This window comes from Callorhinchus milii, unplaced genomic scaffold, assembly GCF_018977255.1.
Source record: "Callorhinchus milii isolate IMCB2004 unplaced genomic scaffold, IMCB_Cmil_1.0 Scaffold308, whole genome shotgun sequence".
NCBI lineage: Eukaryota > Metazoa > Chordata > Chondrichthyes > Chimaeriformes > Callorhinchidae > Callorhinchus > Callorhinchus milii.
In genome coordinates this window covers 75,345-81,704 of record NW_024705049.1, presented here as the reverse complement: position 1 = coordinate 81,704, position 6,360 = coordinate 75,345, and positions in this window count along the sequence as shown.

The window sequence follows — 6,360 nt, the reverse complement described above, 5'->3', positions numbered from 1 at the left end:
AGAATACATTAGAATATACAGCACAGGAACAGGCCATTCGGCCGGACTGGTCTTTGCCGGTGTTTATGCTCCAAATGAGCCTCTTCTGCCCTTCCTCAGCTAAGCCTTCAAGCAGAACCTTCTATTCCTTTCTCCCTCATATACCAATTTGCTTCCCCTTAAATACATCTGTGCTGTTGTCTCAACAAATAGTGCTACATAGGAATTATTGTAAAGTGTATTTGTAGGCCATGTGCTGCCACTTTGGACACAGTAACATCACAAACAGTGTGAATCAAGTGACCAATTTTTTTGGAGGATTGTTGGCTGCGATATCAGGAGAAATTCCCTTCTCTTTTCAAACAATGCTACGGGATCTTTAACATCCATCTGTACAGACAGAGCAGACTGGAGTGGAGTGTCAGCCCACACCATGAGCTGATGTTGGGCTCTTTGAGGGACAACAATTTGTTCATATCGTGAATCATCACCAAGAATACGAGAGCCAAGAATGTTCATTTACACTCAAGTGGAGTGTATCGTTGCTGATGGGTTTAATTTTTCCGTAAACTATGGTTATAATTTATGAGAATCAACCTCAAAAGACATGAATTTGGAATGAATGTGGAATAAATTATTATAAAAAAAGATCCTTGCATTTGATACAGCGCCTTATCATGCCTTCAAGACATTTCAAAGTATTTTATAGAATATACTGTGAAGTGTAGTGACTGTGTGTTTTGTAGGCGAAAAGCGGCAGAAAATTGTGCAGAGCGACATCCCACAAACATTTGTGGATTGAGTGACTATATTATTATTATTTATTTTTTGAAGGGATTATTACCCCCAGAAAAGCGATCCACCAATCGACTAACAACCGGGTTCCTACTCACTGCTGATAAACAGAGTCGTGTGTGTGTGTGTGTGTGTGTGGAGTAAGGAAACTTGCCTACGGTTTCGTCCTGACCGAGAATCAAACCCCGGTCCTCTCGCTTGCGAGACGAATGCTCTAACCACTGAGCTACAGGACTTGAGCAAGAGTTGATTATCACAGTATCATAGAATCATACAGCACAGAAAGAAGCCATTCGGCCCATCGCATCTGTGCCGGCTCCTAAAAGAGCAATCCAGCTCAACCCCACTGGCCCACTTTCTCTCCATAGCCCCGCAATCCTGTCCTCCCCAAATACCCATCTATTTTCTATGTAGTGACTGTAGCCTCTCCTTAAGCTCAGTGACCCTGAGTTCAAGCTCAAGCAGCCGGAGGCACTTACTACACGTGTTTGTCCAGAACACATGAACCATCCTGGAGATCCCACATGGCACACAGTTTGCACGGAATGGGTCTGACACATGTGGAAACCCATCACCGTGTTTAAGATGATCTGAGATGGTAATGTCAGACCCATTTCGAAAAACTTTCAAAATACTCTAAAGATCAAAACGAGTACATGCACGAAGACTGTGCCAATACTTATCAATAATAATATAATACCTAATAATGTAGTATTATTGATGTGTTTAGCCCAAGTGATTACAAGTGGAGTCCTGTAGCTCAGTGGTTAGAGCACTCGCTTTGCAAGTGAGAGACCTGAGTTCAATTCCCGGCAGAGGGCGAAACCTTCAGCAAGTTTCCTTACTCCACACAGAGCCTAATAATAATCCTCCAAAACCAAAAACAATAATAAATTGGTCATTTTCAATCTACGACTGTTTGTGGGACATTGCTGTGCGCAATTGGCTGCCGCGTTCGCCCACAAATATACAGTCAATTCACTTTACAGTGTGTTCTGTGAAGCGCTTTGGGACGTCCTCCTGACGTGAAAAGCGCTATATCAAATGCAAGGATTATTATTATTATTATTATTATTAACTGCTTTGACCACTTTTTTCTGACTTCAGAGCTGAAATAGATATCAATATTAATGATTTTATTTGATCAAAAGAGGGTTGGCAATAAATGATAAACATCCTCTCTGCTCAGTGTCTGACCTCTCCTCTGTAATGTTCTGAGACATAATAATAATAAACATTGCATTTGATATAGTGCCTTATCATGTCTTTGAGAGGTCAAAAAGCGCTTCACAGAATATACTGTAAAGTGAATTGACTATATTTTGTGGGTGAAACGTGAGAGCTAATTGCTCACAGTGGGTTCCCACAAACAGTCATGGATTGAAGTGACCTTTTTTTTGAAGGAATTACTACTCCCAGAAAAGCGATCGGTCCATCAACTGACAACCGGGTTCCTATTTACTGAGAGGTAAACAGAGATGTGTGGAGTAAGGAAACTTGCCCAACGTTTCGCACGGCCGGGAATCAAACCCAGGTCTCTGCTTACAAGGCGAGTGCTCTGAACACTAAGCTACAGATTTCCACATGAGAATATCATACGTGAAAGGCACTGTATAATGCAGTCTTCTGTGCAATATAGATCCCCCTGTAACAGTGCTAACCTAATGTGCAATATGTCCCTGCGCCTCTACTAACCTTACGCTTTTGTTGTCTGTGTTTCCTCTGTCTCTGATGTTGGTGGATTAAATGAAGTGTTAAAGTAGTGAATATAGTAATTACATTGAGCTTCTCACATAGCGTTTCTCATTATTGTAAACCCTGGTGTGGTTTGGTAATGGCTTTTTATCCCAGGATTCAGATTGAGGAGAACAACACTTGGAAGTCTATGTGGAACTTAAACACACAGAGTCGCGTACCAGTACACCCTCAGCCCTGTGTTGGAGTGTCAAAAGAATTCTCAAAGCACCTCATACGATTTACTGTAAAGTGGTTGTGACTGTATTTTTGCTCAAATGTGGCAATCAATAATGTGAGTTCAAAGTCCTATTGTGTAACCCACAACTTACTGACACACAGCAACAAGTTACACTTGTGTAGTGCCCGGGACAGTCAGGGGTTTGGACCCGAGCTGGGAGTTGGGGTCAGGAGGGGTGCAGGGCAGGGGTGGTGGGGGTGAGAGCTGTCAGCAGTCAGGCTGACACCCTAAAAGATGCTATGTCGTGCAAACTGTTGTTGTTCTGCACATATTAAATGATAACAGGGACTTGTGTGAAGAAACAAATCATTTACGTAATATTTTGTACTTAAGATGTCATTTCACAGTGGTAGGTATATCCAGCAGTATCCATGGATTACTTTTTACAGTCGGCGGTTTTAGTTCTACGTGCCAGGCTGCGTGGGAATTGTTTGCACCTCATACTACTTACCTCACACAAAGATTGTGTTTGAACCAACCTGTGATCTATTTTGGATGGACCAGAATATCCCAACATATCAGTCAATCCAATTAATTTACAATTAATTAGTTCAGCATTAACTGTTAATCTCTCGTGTTCTGCGGAATCAAACCCACCTTGTGAATTTCAATGCTATTTCAATACTTCCTCTTTTCTACAAAATGACTCAGACCCTCTCATTCCCAATATTACCCCGAAGAACGCTGGGAATCACACGTGTCAGCCTTTAACAGTGTAACCCAAAGGTACAGGTCAGCCACAAGAGAAATCATTGTCATCGGTATGTAATATATAATCCATCATATCCTTACATTTGGTATCTCGTTGCCTTTGGCACAGCAACTATCACATTGTCAAGATATCTCAAAGCGCTTCATAGGATTTACTGTAAAGTGCTGTGACTGTGTGTATGTGTGACTGTGGCACACAGTGTCCACAGCAATGTCCTCCAAACATCCGTGGAGTGAATGACCATATTCTGGTTCGGCCCACGTTGGGACTTGAACTATCATAGTCTAAGATGACATTCCAAAGCAGTGCTCGGGGGAGTGTGGCATTTTCTTGTTGCGGATGGGCTCGAGAGGCTGAATGCCTTATCCCTGTTCCTATGTTGCTATGTTCAGAGCTGCCGTCCTTCAGACGAGATGTTAAACCACATCATGGTTTGGTGGACATTAAGCTCATCCACTGCACGATTCGAAAACAAAGGAATCCTAATGTGGATTTCCTGACCAACAATCCCTCAAATAAAATAGTTTTGTGACTGTTTGTGGGACAGCAGCAATTTGGCTGCTGCGTTTGCCTACAAATACACAGTAAATCGTATGAAGCGCTTTGAGACTTCCTCCTGACATGAAAGGCTCCGTATCAAATGTAAGTTTATCACTTGTTCATTTGCTGCTGAGAAATGTGTTATTTTATTCTTTATTAAATCCAAGTTGTTGTTGTTTAAAGGTGCCAAACGTTTCTAACAGTACTGAGTGTTGATGGGTAAGTTTTGTGTTTGATTTTGTGAAAATGAATGAAGAATGACAGGAGCAGAGATTCCTGGCCACCGGATTGAACTTGTGACGTAAAATTTGTTCTGTTACGTCATAAAATGTACCTACAATTTTGTGCCATTTTTAATTTACAGTAAAACTATAAGCAGTGCTGCATTTCTGCCATGTTTGTAGCATTTTATTTCCAACTAAGTTGCAACCTTACTGTCAAAAGTGAATATTTAGACAGTTCAACAGAGTATTTTTAAGGAGAAAGAATGTTATGTGATAGTTAACAGTACTTTAAAATCTCAAGAAGTTAGATCACCAAAGGGAGTGAATCAACCCCACATGCTCTCTTTATCCCTCTTTACAATACTTTTTTTATATCATTCCATGTACATAAGAATGTGCAGGACTGAAACAGGCCACGATGGTCTATCTCAAAATAAAACAGCAACAAAAAAATTACATTTATAGAGCACCTTTCATGTCGTGAGGACGTCCTAAGGCGCTGGACAGTCAGGGGTTAGGACCCGAGCATGGGGGGAGGGGTGGGATAGGGTGGGGTAGGGGTTAGGGAAGGCAGAGAGGTGGTTTAAAATAATATAATCCATGACCCATTCTTCTGAATTATCAAGGGGCTTGGATCGTAATTCATTATAATAATGAGAATAATCTTTGCATTTGATATGGCACTTTTATCACATCACCGACACATCAAAGCACTTCATAGATTACTGTGAAGTGAAATAGTTGTGTGTATTTTCTGGGAAAATACGGTAACCAATTTTGCGCACAGCAATCTCCCCACCAACTGCCTTGGAGTGAGTGGCTGATTTTATTTGTAGGATTGTCGGCCAGGACACCAGGAGAAGGAACTCCATTCTATTTTCGAATAGTGGGAGTCCTGTAGCTCAGGGGTTAGAGCGCTCACCTCGCAAGTGAGAGACCGGGGTTTGATTCCCGGCAGGTGAAACGTTTCGTTACTCCACACACCTCTATTTACCTTCGCAGTAAGTAGGAACCTGGTTATTAGTCAATTGGCGGATTGCTTTTCTGGGGGTAATAATTCCTTACATTGTCCTTACAATGGCTTGAAACTACAACCTTCTGATTCATGTGTGAGAGTGCCACTAATTGAGCCGGGCTGACACACTATATTGTTCAGGGACACAAACAAATAATACATTTATCATTCAATCCATGACTGTTTGTGGGGCACTGCTGTGCGCAATTGGTTGCCACGTTTCGCCCAGTGCTCTGAGACGTCTCGAAGTCATGATAAGGAGCTATATCAAATGCAAGGATTATTATTAACGTCCATCTGGACAGAAGGCAGGATTTAATGTCTCATCCGAACCTTATGTTGTTCAGTATAAGGGTCGGACGCTGGTCAGTATTAGAGACAGGTCAGTTTTAGGTCAGTCCTGTAGGGAATCCTGGAGCTCAGTGATTAGAGCACTCGCCTTGCAAGTGAGAGACCGGGGTTTGATTCCTGGAAGGGTGAAAGTGTCCTTACTCCACACGCCTGACAATAATCCCTCAAGAAAAAAAATATTATTTGGTGATTCAATGTTTGTGGGACACTGCTGTGCAAAATTGGTTGCCTCGTTTCGCCCACAAATATACAGTCAATTCACTTTACAGTGTATTCTGTGAAGAGCTTTGAGATGTCTGGAAGACCTGAAAAGCTCAATATCAAATGCACTGATTATTATTATTAGTCTAAGGGTTGAGTCACTATTAGTTCCTTCAGTATTATTCTTGGATCAGTATTCGGGACGGTCAGTTCGCTGAATGTGGTTATTGATTATTACAGCAAAGTGAAAAGGATTGATACCAATGAAGGAAAACGATGACACGGAAACATGGAACTCTCTTTAAGGGGGTCCTGTTATAATGTAGAATTTACTTCCAAGATATGGATTTTCTTCAGCACAAGAAAGGAAGGCTTCGCACATAACAAACATGTACAGCAGCTGATGCAAACTGAAGTGGTGACCCTGAAGTTGGGCTGTTTGTGGTTCAGGAATCCAAGCAGTCACCGTCATGTCATCACTGACGAGCAGCCACTGCTGATCACACTGCGCTATGAGGCAGATTACAGTGTTATGGACTCCAGCAATGCCTTCTGATGGGGTTAGAAT